At 41.9% G+C, this 12,993-nt stretch overlaps 2 pseudogenes; both read left to right on the top strand.

Moving 5' to 3' along the window:
* Positions 1-3,411: 3,411 nt before the first annotated feature.
* On the top strand, positions 3,412-7,465 carry LOC130492931 (protocadherin gamma-A6-like; annotated as a pseudogene).
* A 2,061-nt stretch (positions 7,466-9,526) lies between these two features.
* Positions 9,527-11,959, top strand: LOC130492927 (protocadherin gamma-A6-like; annotated as a pseudogene).
* Positions 11,960-12,993: the final 1,034 nt, after the last annotated feature.

The raw sequence follows: 12,993 nt of genomic DNA, 5'->3' as shown, positions 1-12,993 counted from the left end.
TTTATGGTTTTATTCTACTTGATAGCATGTTGTTAGCCGCCCTGAGCCTAGCTTCGACCAGGGATTGAGGGCAGAGTAGAAGTCTTAATTAATTAAGGCAATAGATGTCCTTATTGGTAGATGTTGTGAGACAGCACTGCCAAGTCTGCACTGTGTAGGTGTGCAGATGTTGATGGCCAAGCAACACTGGAGCTGATATTAATGCCTGCTTGCACAGAGGACATTGCCAGCTGGTCAGTAGCTACGTCTCTACACAATGATGTGTCTCCTGCACGGCTTCTCAAAGCCGTAGTCAGGAAGGATGTGGGACTCCCATCAGTCACCACTTGCTGCACTGTCTGAATTAAAGGCAAAATAGCCAATCTGGCAAGCATAAAGTGTATGTTGGAGACTGACAGTGACTGGTGGCTGATCATGATGATGCTTTCAAAAATGAAAGTGAAAGATTAGTACATGTACTTTTATGGGTTAAGGGGATGACTCCTTTGCACTGAAAATAAGGCTAAGCCTTATTTGAGTAGTTCTGGTGTGAGCAGCCCACTTTTATGTCTTTTTTCTATCCTTCCTCAAGCATTTGCAAACCCTCTCATGTATTCAAAAGATCTCATCTCACCACTTCCTTGCATACTCTTCCAAGGGTAGTAGGGTTGCCAGGTTCCCCCTCTCTTCCAGCAGGAGGTTTGTGGGGCGGAGCTGGGGCAGGGATCCTGCATGCGCAGCCCCACCAATGCAATCATGTCACTTCTGGTTTACACCCGGGAGGTGTAGGGTTATGGAAAGTATGTGTATTTTAAGTGAGAGACATTTCATTTTTCTTTGTAGTTGAATTATGTAGTTATTTTGATATTCTGCCTTTTAGGAGCTTAAAAAAGAAACACCAAACTTTGAATATATTGCAAAACAATCCTATATTGAGTTACTCTAGTCTTAGACCATTGGCATAAATGGGAACTTTGCACAAGATTGTACTACTGGTAGCGTTGCCAACTGCCAGGTAGTAGCAGGAGATCTCCTGCTAATTCAACTGATCTCCAGCCGATAGAGATCAGATCACCTGGAGAAAAATGGCCGCTTTGGCAATTGAACTCTGTGGCATTGAAGTCCCTCCCCTCCCAAACCCCGCCCTCCTCAGGCTCCACCCCCAAAATTTCCCGCCAGTGGCGAAGAGGGACCTGGCAACCCTAACTACTGCCAATAAGCAGAGGATGGATTGGGCCTTTAATATGGCCCAGAATGAGCTGAGCTATTACAGCTGAGGCTGCTCAGCTCAGATCCAGTCAGAGGCAGTGATGATGATGAAGGTAGGGTCATTTATTGCCACCTCCTGGCTAAGTCCAGCTGATCAGCCTCCATGGTGTGTTCCTGGCCACAAGTGGCTCCCCAGGACAGCAGACTGTTGATAATTAAGGGACCAATCCCACCCGAGTCTAAGATATTCTTGTTCTTCTTACTTCAGCAGCCAAATGGATGAAATTGAGGGAAATGACAATTGATGCTGGTGCGTACAGCTTTTGTAGGCCTTTCATGGTTGTGCAGAAGAACAGATTTCAACAGCTCATCCTCTCTCATCACCGGGGGGTGGGTGGGTATCATGAGACAATATAGCTGCCAACATTCTTCTTTATAAATATTGATAGTGTGGGGACCTATGTTGCATTTGACAGACTAGTTAACTGTCTTCAGGCAAATCTCTTTACCCTCACTTTTCCTTTTATGAATGGGAATAAGATATTCGTTTGGAGAGCATTATGAGGCCAACATTATACAAATCTCAATAAGTGGCATTTGGTGTGAAAGCATGGTGGACCTACCTTTGTTTTCTTAACCCTGTCATTTTCCCTTCTTTCGAACAAGAGAAATGTTCTAGCCCAAATTTTTGCCTGCTTGACAGGTGTTCCACTTTCAGGCATCCCACCTGCCGTATGAAATGCTGCCTCCACTCTATTACCTCAGGACTCTGCCATCTCATTATAGTGCATGTGTGGTCTAGCCCCAACAGTGACCTACATGAGAAGTATGAAATCTGTCAGGCTTGTCTCCGCTGTGTATAATGTGTAGCTTGTACATTAAAACAGAAAACTGATTTCTTTTGTATCTCTCTGGTAATACTATTTTAAAACTGCATTGGATTCTCTAATGACGATAAAGAACTAATTGGTGACTGAAGATTTGGAAATAGCCTGGTTTGGTTAACCTCAGTGTATGACTTCTGAGCTCCTCTGACCAATGAAGCTTGGGTCGTGGGGCATTTCAGAGGGCCAGCAGGTGAGCGCAGTGTGGCTGCATGGAATTTTGAACACCCCAACTTCTGGAAGACACAGCCACTGCCACTACTTAGCCACCAGCAGGCATATCCGCTGTGAGGGCCTTTCCTGTGGACTTATATGCCATCGATATGACTAGCCCCATCCAACACCCACCCCCTATACAGGGACACAGAATGGTGTAGCCAGCAACCAAAATGAATGGAAACCAACATAATCTCTGCTAAATGGTTAAATAAATAAATGATTAAATAAATACTGCTGCGCCTCAGCTGTTCCCCCATCGCTACACTTGATGCTGCCTCCAGTTGTTACAAACCACCTACCTCACAGGGTTGTTGTGAGAATATAAAAGGGAGGAAGGGAGATCCATGCAGGCCACTCTGAGCTCCTTGGAGGATGCACAGGATACAAATGCAGCAAATAATTTTTAAATACATGGAGTCCTTTCCTTATGGAAACAATATGCGTAGCCTTGGCACCTCAGCAACCTCAGTCATTCTGGAAAGTTATTTTTGAATTGCATATCAATTATTATGTATGCAGGTTTACTTTCTTATAAACTTGGTTATTTAATGTTATAAGTAATATTATGAAGAATATTTAACTGGTAACCAAGGAAAAAAAACATACTTATATTATTTCATACATTCTAATAAACTTAATTATTTAAAAAGAGAAACAGCATTTGACTAGAATAAATAGCCACCTAACTGTTCAATCAGTGACTTTCTCTTGTGGAGAGAAGATGGGTAAACATACATAAGGTTTACTGCCATACTTTTTATTTACATAGCCATAGGAATAAGACAAAAAGGAGTTGAAATTTGAGCAGCAATGTATTCAGAGACCTCGCCTCCCAGTAAAATTGTTCGGCTCTTTTATCATTTTGTATGGAAAAAAAGGTATGGAAAACATGTCTTCAATTTTCCAAAATCAACAGATGCTGTTTTTGGTTGAGCCCCTTGGTGTCACTGTTTACCAATAACGAAAAAATTAGATAGCCATGTCAGTACAGTGTTGCCGTTCCTACATACAAAATATCTGAGAGAAGAAGAGGACTCCTGCCATAAGAAGTGTACATTGTTCTTAGGGGGGGAAGTAAGATCTTTTGAACCAGAACTGGGACTCACTGATCTGCTGGAGCATGGAAGACAAACAGAGGATAAGAAGCTATAAAGAGAGGATTCTGCAGTGCCTTATTATGGTGTATTTTTGGAATGCAGCTTCTGCACAGATCCACTACTCCATTCCAGAAGAGATGCAGAAAGGATCTTTTGTGGGGAATATTGCAAAGGATCTGGGAACAGAAGGGAAACAACTTTCAGATCATGGACTCCGCATTGTAGCCACTATAGGTAAGGTTCAGTATTTTTCTTTGAATGCCAACAATGGTCATTTACAGACCTCTGAGAGAATAGACAGAGAGGCAATCTGTGGACAAGCAGAGAAGTGCATCTTACATTTTCAGGTTATTGTTGAGAGTAAAAGAAAATTGTATAGAGTTGAAGTGGAAATTACAGATATAAATGACAATGCCCCTCACTTCCCTCCAGGGGAACATGAAGTGAAAGTCAATGAGATAGCTATCCAGGGCTCTCGGTTTCCTCTACCTGAAGCTCAAGATCAAGATCTTGGCATGAATTCTGTGCAGAGTTACCAGCTCACAGGCAGTAGCCATTTTTCTCTGGGTGTGAAAATGGGAGAAAATGGTGCCAAGCACGTGGAGTTGGTGCTGGAAAAAATGCTCGACAGGGAAGAGCAATCAATGTATGAACTAATCCTCACAGCTACTGATGGAGGTGATCCAGTCAGGACTGGCACAGCTGAAATCAAAATAATTGTTTTAGATGTGAATGACAATGCACCAGTCTTCAGTCAACTACTCTATGCAGTGGCCATTGAAGAGAATATTCCTAAAGGGTCCACGATCTGTAGAATTAGAGCTGTCGATCTGGATGAAGGAATCAATGGAGAGCTAAAATACTTCTTCAAAAAAGCCACCAAGAATGACTCGCAGATGTTTCTTTTAAACTCAACAACTGGCATGATAACAGTCATGGGGGACATTGACTTTGAGGTATTGTCCTTTTATGAATTTGAAGTACATGCTGAGGACTTTGGAGGACTATCTGACAGGGCAAAGGTTGAGATCACAGTTACAGATCTGAATGATAATGCCCCTGAATTAGCAGTTTCCTTCCACTCAAACACCATCAATGAGAACTCACCAACTGGAACTGTTATTGCTATTTTAAATGTAGAAGATCGAGATTCAGGAATTAATGGTGAAGTCACATGTTTAATTTCCCAAATTCTGCCTTTTCAGCTGAAAAAATCCATTGATAACTTTTACAGTTTGGTGACAGTTGATACCCTTGACAGAGAACAGATGAAAGACTATAACATCACAGTCACAGCCATAGACCATGGGACACCCTCCCTTTCTACTTCCATTATCATTCCACTCCAAATTTTAGACACAAATGACAACCCTCCCCTCTTCCCGCAACCATCCTACATTTCCTACCTCATGGAGAATAACCAAAGAGGTGCTTCTATCTTCTCACTCAAGGCAAATGATCCAGACTGGGAAGAGAACTCCAGAATAAAGTATTCTATTATAAAAGGTCAAGTGGGTGATTTCCCTTTCTCTTCCTTCCTCTCCATTAATTCTGAAACTGGGATTATTTATGCCTTGAGTTCCTTTGATTATGAAGAATTTCAAGAAATTAACTTCCTGGTCAAGGCCCAAGATGGTGGCTCCCCACCACTCAGCTCCAATGTCTCAGTGACTCTCTTCATCCTGGATCAAAATGATAATACCCCAGAAGTCTTGTACCCTTCCCTTCCCACTGATGGCTCCACTGGGATAGAGCTCGCCCCTCGCTCCTCTGAGCCTGGATATCTGGTCACTAAGGTGGTGGCAGTGGATGCAGACTCTGGCCAGAACGCCTGGCTCTCCTATCAGCTACTGAAGGCCACAGAGCCAGGGCTCTTCACCATAGGACTCCACACTGGAGAGATCAGGACAGCTCGTTTCTTTCTGGACAAGGATGCTCTCAAGCAAAGCCTGGTGGTTTTAGTGAAGGACAATGGGCAGCCCCCTCTCTCTGCCTCCGTCACGGTCACTGTGGTGCTGGCCGACAGCATTCCTGAAAGCCTCTCTGATATTATCAGCATCTCAGTTCCTGTAGACCCTCAGTCGGACCTCACCTTCTACCTGGTGGTTGCTGTGGCTTTTGTCTCCTGCTTGTTTTTCACTTTCCTTCTTGTGCTGCTGGCACTCAGACTTCACAGATGGAGGAATTCTCAGTTGTGTGCTTCTGGAAGTATGAATTTCAGTGGAGTCCCTGTTTCCCAGTTTGTGGGGATCGAAGGGGTCCGAGCATTTCTTCACTCTTATTGCCAAGAACTTTCTCACACCACAGACTCTAGGAAAAGCCATTTCAACACTTCTAAGGCAAATTATTTCAATACTCTGAAAAATCAGTTGACCAGTGATCCTGTCGAAGCTTCTGATGATTCAAATTTGAATTGTGGGGATCTGATCGTAGTTCAGGTGAGAAGAATTTTAAATTCATGCAATTTGCTTATCTTGGTATGGACATGTATTGTGATTTCAAGAGATGTTTGTCATCTGTCTTTGTTCTCTAGTGATTTCCAAATCGTTGCAGTGCTTTGTCCATACTCTCCTTTCCATCTCTAAAATGTTAATGTCCAAGTGTCTGAGAGCAGGGCGTGGCTTTATATTTGCTATGTGTGAGCTGAGCTTGTTGAAGAAGATAGAAGGGATAGAAGTAACATATATAGCAATATGGGAACAATTTTACATATCCTACCCATGTTTTTCCTTAGTGACTAATTTTTCTCCTACTCCCACTTCCTAGAGAAAATTTTCCACTAAGAGCAGGGATTATGAACAATGGCTAGAGAGTGATGGGGGGTGGAAGGAAATGTGCTGGCAAAGGATCAGTCAGAAGAACAGATGTTTAACCAGTGCTTGAATTATGGGGAAAAGGCAGAAGGGCTAAATGAAATCCATAAACTCCCCCTAACTCCGTTAACTTACTCCTGTCTACCAGTCCTCTAGCTCTGTCCCTACATGATGCTGAAAAAATTAAGGATTGGATTCTATTTTGGGAAAAATTAGTGAAGCCTTTACGTGTAGCAATAAAATCCTTTCATAAATATGCCCCCTCCAACACATACTCCCCAACACATACTTTGGCAATTGAACTCTATGGCATTGAAGTCCCTCCCCTCCCCAAACCCCACCCTCCTCACTAGACACTTCCCAACCTGGCCGGCAAAACTATTCCTGCATGATACAAATAAAGGTTTTAGTACCAGTGTTGTAAAATGATTAGAGTGTCAAACTAGGATCTGGGCAACCCTGTTTCAAATCCCCACTCAGCCATGGAGCCTCACTGTGTGACCCTGGGCCAGTCATTCTCTCTCAGCCAAAATTACTTCACGGGGTAGTTGTGAGGAAAAAATAGAGGAGTGGAGAATGGGAAATACCACTTAGAGAAAGGGCAGCATAAAAGTGTACTAAATAATTACACAAGCCCATAAAAAGGTCATGCTATTGGTCTTTCCTCAGCGTGTTCCACCTCCATGATGTTTCCCTCACCAATCTAAGAGTATGTGGGAAATACTGCTAAGGTGTTCCTCTGCTGTGGTGACAAGTTAGATCTCTGCAGGTTTGCACATGATTTCATTAACTTTTTTTCACTCTCTACTTTCACAATGAGTTTTCTCCTTAAAAAATGGATAATGTGAATTTCACAGTTCACAAAGAAATCCCAAAGCTCATGACTCTTCTGTATATTAAAACAGAGACAGTGGCAAGAGGTCCTGAATATAACAGAGGAGATAGGCGTCCTGGTGCTGGAAGGGGGCACACCTTCCAAGAAACGTATTTATGTCAAGGAAAATATTCATTGGGTGGTTCTGGGTGCTCTTCCTGTTGATAACCACATTTTTGCTGCTTTTAGAGCAGTGGTTCCCAACCTTTTTTTGACCAGGGACCACTAGGACTTTTTTGTTCGGTGCAGGGACCCCAAGGTTCAAAATAAAAATTCCAAGAATTTGAAAATAAATTTTAATCATAACTGTTAGTTAAACATTAAACTTAGAATAATATTTGGATATATATTTTTATAATAGAAAACTTTTAATTGAAAATATTAATTTATTATGGGTTTATAACTTTGTTTCGCGGACCTTAATTTAGTTCTCGCGGACCCCTGGGGGTCCATGGACCCCTGGTTGGGAACCAGTGTTTTAGAGAGTGGTACCAGTAATACTGTGACCCAGCAGTGACGAGTAGTTGTGAGGGAGGGTGTTGCCGTCAATGGTGACAGTCCCAAGCACATAAGTTTCTGTCAAACTGAAATGCTGGTTATTGGGGCAGCAGAGAAATGCAGACTTATAGGGTAGATGCAGCCTGTATCCTACACACAAGTGTAACAAGTGTGCTCCTGTTCCACAGCAGAAATCTTGACATATGCCCTTAGAGATCACAATGGACTCAGTGGATCAGCTAAGCAAAGTGAAATGTAACTTCATATGTTGATGGTGTAACTTTAGTTATATTGTTATAGTAATTATGTTGTTTTATTCCTTAGTGAGTTAGCCCCCCTGTGAGCTGGAATTGACTGACCTGGCAGGATTCAAACACTTCAAGTGAATATATGAAATAACTTTTTGCATCTCACATAGGAAGCCAGTTTTTGGACCTCGAATGACTTAGGGTCAGCGTTTCCATCAGGATGTAGATTTTTCTTGTGTGTACTACCTGCATGCTCCTGAAGTTATGTAATTAGTGAATGGCCTAACAAAATCCATGAACAAATATTCTGCCTTAAAAAAAAATAGTCTTGGGGGAGAATATGGACTGTGGCTGTGGTGCACAGGGTATTAACCCTTTTCCTCAGGCATGTTTTCAAAGGTACGCTGAATTAGTTCCTCGGTATATACATGAAAGGTGCAAATTTGTGACCTTACAGTGTAATGGTATGGCAGACAGTGACTTCTTGATGCCTTCAGTAACAAGTACATCTGCTGTTCGAAAACAGGGATCGGAGGCATTATGTGTCAGCTAATATCAGCTGTCCCAAGGATGGTATGAAACTCGTGCTTTGCTTTCTTAGTTCATTGAATCTGTTAACAATATGACTGAAAGTATATGGCAGCCCTATGTTAAGTGGAAGCTGAAGAAAGAGAGCCAGAGGAAATGGGATCATGAGTGAGAGGAAAACAAAATAGATTCCAAGTAATGGAGTCTGCTTTTCATGGAAGCAGCTTTTCTGCCATGTCATTCCGTACAAGTGAGGGCTGTATGTGAATGTTGCAGTAGCAGATGGGGCAGATCACATGATAACCATCTCACATAGTGCACCATTAATACACTGTGCTCAGTTGCATGGAACTGTTTCATGAATAAACAGCTCCCAAGTACCCATGATTGGTATGGAGGACTTCTCTGAGAGAAATAGTCTGTGACAGCTTACAAGTGCAGAACCAGAGCAGTCAGAGCATATAGGGTGGGAGGTGGGAGATTCATGAGGAAATGAAGATGGTTGGAGGGTGGAATCTGCAGAAATAGGAGAGAGAAAGAATGCAGAAGAGAGATGAAAATGAGCTGAGAAGAACTCAAATGCACATACAAATTCATAATGACCCATCAAATATCTGATTGTATTATTATCATTAATAAGTATTTTAAAGGGTTGTAGTATTCAGCATTCCTAGATTAACTGAGAGTTTAAAAATGAAGATACAGAAGAGAAAGGAGCATGCTTGCTTGTGCTCTTAGCAAGTGGCTGCAGAAGGCTAAATAAAATGAAAAGATTTATACGCAATAATACTTCCACTTTCTATGCTGGGCAGCATCTTAAGCTGAATTTTTATCAGTCTGATGACGTTGCTTGCTTGAAAATTTAATTCTTGGTTCTTGGGTACAAATAAAGTATATTTTAAATAAGCAAAATCAAAGTTTCATAGTAGTAAATACTAATTTAATACTCCAACATGAGGTTTTGCAACTTTCTAGTTCAGCCTCATGGTGTCACTGTTCACCAATAAGGAAGAGAACTGAAATATCCAACCGCCCAACTTTGCTGTTTTTTTTAACACACCAACACAAAAAGCTGAGAAGACACACTGTGAAACGGAACGGCATTTGCTTAGGAAATATTTAGATGAGATTTGTGAAGCAAGGTCAATCTTTTGGGCTATTATCCTGCTTCAGGAGAATGGAAAAAATTCAGAATCTGTGGAGCTATAAAGGAGGAATCCTGCAATGCCTTATTATGGTGTATCTTTGGAAGGCAGTTTCTGCACAAATCCACTATTCCATTCCAGAGGAGATGCCGAAAGGAGCTTTTGTGGGGAATGTTGCAAAAGACCTGGGAATGGAGAGGAGGCAGCTTCCCAATCACAGACTCCGCATTGTTCCCACTATAGGTAGGATCCAGTATTTTGCTTTCAATGTCAACAATGGCCATTTGCAAACCTCTGAGAGAATAGACCGAGAGGAAATCTGTGGTGAGGCAGAGAAATGCATCTTAAAGTTTCAGCTTATTATTGAAAGCAAATTAGAGCTTTTTGGAGTTGAAGTGGAAATTACAGATGTAAATGACAATGCTCCCCAATTTCTGCCAACGGAATGGAAACTGAAAATCAGTGAGACGGCTACTCTTGGAGACCGACTGCTTCTTCCTCGAGCTCAGGATCCAGACATGGGTATAAATTCGATACGGAACTACCAGATTGCAGGCAGCAGCTATTTTTCGTTGGATGTGCAAATGGAAGAAAATGGCATTAGACGTGCTGAGCTGGTGTTAGAAAAAGGTCTGGACAGGGAACAACAACCAATTTATGACCTCATCCTCACAGCTACTGATGGGGGCGATCCGGTAAGATCTGGCACTGCTGAAATCCAAGTTATAGTTTTGGACGCAAATGACAATGCGCCAGTTTTCAGCCAGCCAGTCTATGAAGCAAGTGTCATGGAGAATATTCCTAAAGGGTCTACAGTCTGTGCAGTGCAAGCTACTGATCAGGATGAGGGAATCAACCGAGAGATCAAATACTCCTTTCAAAAAATCACAGATAAGTATTCCAAATTGTTTCTGTTGAATTCCACAACAGGAGAAATAATCCTAAAAGAGACCCTCGACTATGAAGCATCATCTTTATACCAACTTGAGGTGCAGGCCACTGATGGGGGAGGGCTGAGTGACACATCGAAAGTTGTGGTCTTTGTTATAGATTTGAATGATAACACACCAGAATTAGCAGTGACCTTTGTAATCAATTCAATCGCTGAAAACTCACCAGCTGGAACTGTTATTGCTATTTTAAATGTACAAGACAGAGATTCAGGACTTAATGGGGAAATTAAATGCTTCATTCCCAACAACTTTCCTTTTCAACTGAAGAAATCAATAGACAATTTTTACTCCTTAGTGACAGACAGAGCGCTTGACAGGGAAGAAGTGCCAGCTTATAATATTACTGTTACAGCTACTGATCATGGGACTCCACCACTCTTTACATCTACTGTTATTTTACTCCAGGTGTTAGACACCAATGACAATCTTCCCCTCTTTACAGAATCAAGCTATACATCTTATGTCCTAGAAAATAATCCAAGAGGAGCCATGATCTTTGCTTTAAAAGCAAATGACCCTGACTGGGAAGAAAATGCCAGAGTAACATATTCCATCATGGAAGGAGTCATGAAAACGCCCCCTCTCTCTTCTTACTTGTCTGTTAATTCTGAATCAGGGGCAGTCTATGCTCTGAATTCCTTTGATTATGAAGAATTCCGGGAGATTCAGTTCCTGATCAGGGCCCAAGACGGAGGATCCCCACCACTCAGCTCCAATGTCTCAGTGACTCTCTTCATCCTGGATCAGAATGACAATGCTCCAGAAATCTTGTACCCTTCCCCTCCTACTGATGGCTCCACTGGGATAGAGCTGGCCCCTCACTCCTCTGAGCCTGGATATCTGGTCACTAAGGTGGTGGCGGTGGATGCAGACTCTGGCCAGAATGGCTGGCTCTCCTATCAGTTACTCAAGGCCACAGAGCCAGGGCTCTTCACCATAGGACTCCACACTGGAGAGATCAGGACAGCCCGTTTCTTTCTGGACAAGGATGCTCTCAAGCAAAGCCTGGTGGTTTTAGTGAAGGACAACGGGCAGCCTCCTCTCTCTGCCTCCGTCACGGTCACTGTGGTGCTGGCCGACAGCATCCCTGAAAGCCTCTCTGATATTAGCAGCATCTCAGTTCCTGCAGACCCCCAGTCGGACCTCACCTTCTACCTGGTGGTTGCTGTGGCTTTTGTCTCCTGCTTGTTTTTCGCCTTCCTGCTTGTGTTATTGGCACTCAGACTTCACAGATGGAGAAATTCTCAGTTGTGTGCTTCTGGGAGTATGAATTTTAGTGGCGTTCCAGTCTCACAGTTTGTGGGGATCGATGGAGTTCGAGCATTTCTTCACTCTTATTGACAAGAGTTTTCCCTCACTACAGACTCTAGGAAAAGCCAGTTCAACATTTCCAAGACAAATAATTCTGATACGCTAACTAATCAGTTAACTGATGGAGTAAAAGTTCCTATCCAAGCTGCTGAAGATTTAAATTTAAATAGTGGAGATCTGATCATAGTCCAGGTGAGTTAAGAATTTTAAATGGTTGAGATTTTCATTTGTTTCCAAATGTATTAATTTCAAGAGCTATTTCCCATCAGCCTTTGTTCTCTGTTTATTAGCAAAATGTTCTCATTATTATGTCTGTATCTAGCCTTCTCTACATTCCTTTTGCATTTCTTGGTGTCTATTATCTTTGACTTATCACTGGATATTGAAAGGAGAACTTTAAAAATACTTTATTCCTTATTATTTTAGGTTTGTAAACAGCCCCTAACTTTTACTTCATTTTCACTGAATTGGTAAACTGTAGCAGTTTAGCCTGTGGGAATGGGTACTCAGTTGAGGTAATACTCTTCCTTATAAAATAAAGTTTCAATATAAGAACATAAGAATAAAAAAAAAATAACTAGCATCTCTGAAGAATAAGAGTATTATCTGCATTGTTAGATTTTCTATATGGAGAATTAGAATTAGTCACCAAGCTGAGGAGATCCAGCCCACAAATGCATTTCTAATTCTGTGACAGGTTACAGTTTGATCTTTCCCTCCCTTTCAGTGTATCAATGTGCCATTTAATTTAGGTACGTTGTGTGGTAAAGGAGGCTAGTAAACATTTTTGTGGGCTACTGAATCCAGTGTATTTATTTTCCAGAATTTACATTGCAAGGACTTCTCACGTACTAGGCTATTATTTTCACTTCCACTAACTGCTTTCATGTTTACATTCTCCAGTTGTAACCCAATAATCTGATGCTTATTGCTAAATATCGAAAGTAACTCTTGGATTATGAGCAGGCGCTTGCTCCTCTACCTCCCACCTTCAATATCTGTGTACAACAGATGTTCCAGAGAGGTCCATGCACATGATGGTCTGATCTGCATGATTCTTCCCTCTCAAAAAAAAGGGGGGGGTAAATGTTTTGCATCTTGGGTCATCATAGGACCTGACCTTCACATTAATGCTTATATCTCATTTTTCCTTATGAGCATGGTGATGGAGTAAGACAAGTACCACCACCCCAAACATACCGACACACATACACTCCTTGCGAACTGTATCACCT

This window comes from Euleptes europaea, unplaced genomic scaffold (genome assembly GCF_029931775.1).
Source record: "Euleptes europaea isolate rEulEur1 unplaced genomic scaffold, rEulEur1.hap1 H_3, whole genome shotgun sequence".
In the NCBI taxonomy this organism is placed as follows: Eukaryota; Metazoa; Chordata; class Lepidosauria; order Squamata; family Sphaerodactylidae; genus Euleptes; species Euleptes europaea.
Note: the sequence above shows the minus strand (reverse complement) of the source record. Positions and strands in the feature narration are given on the sequence as shown.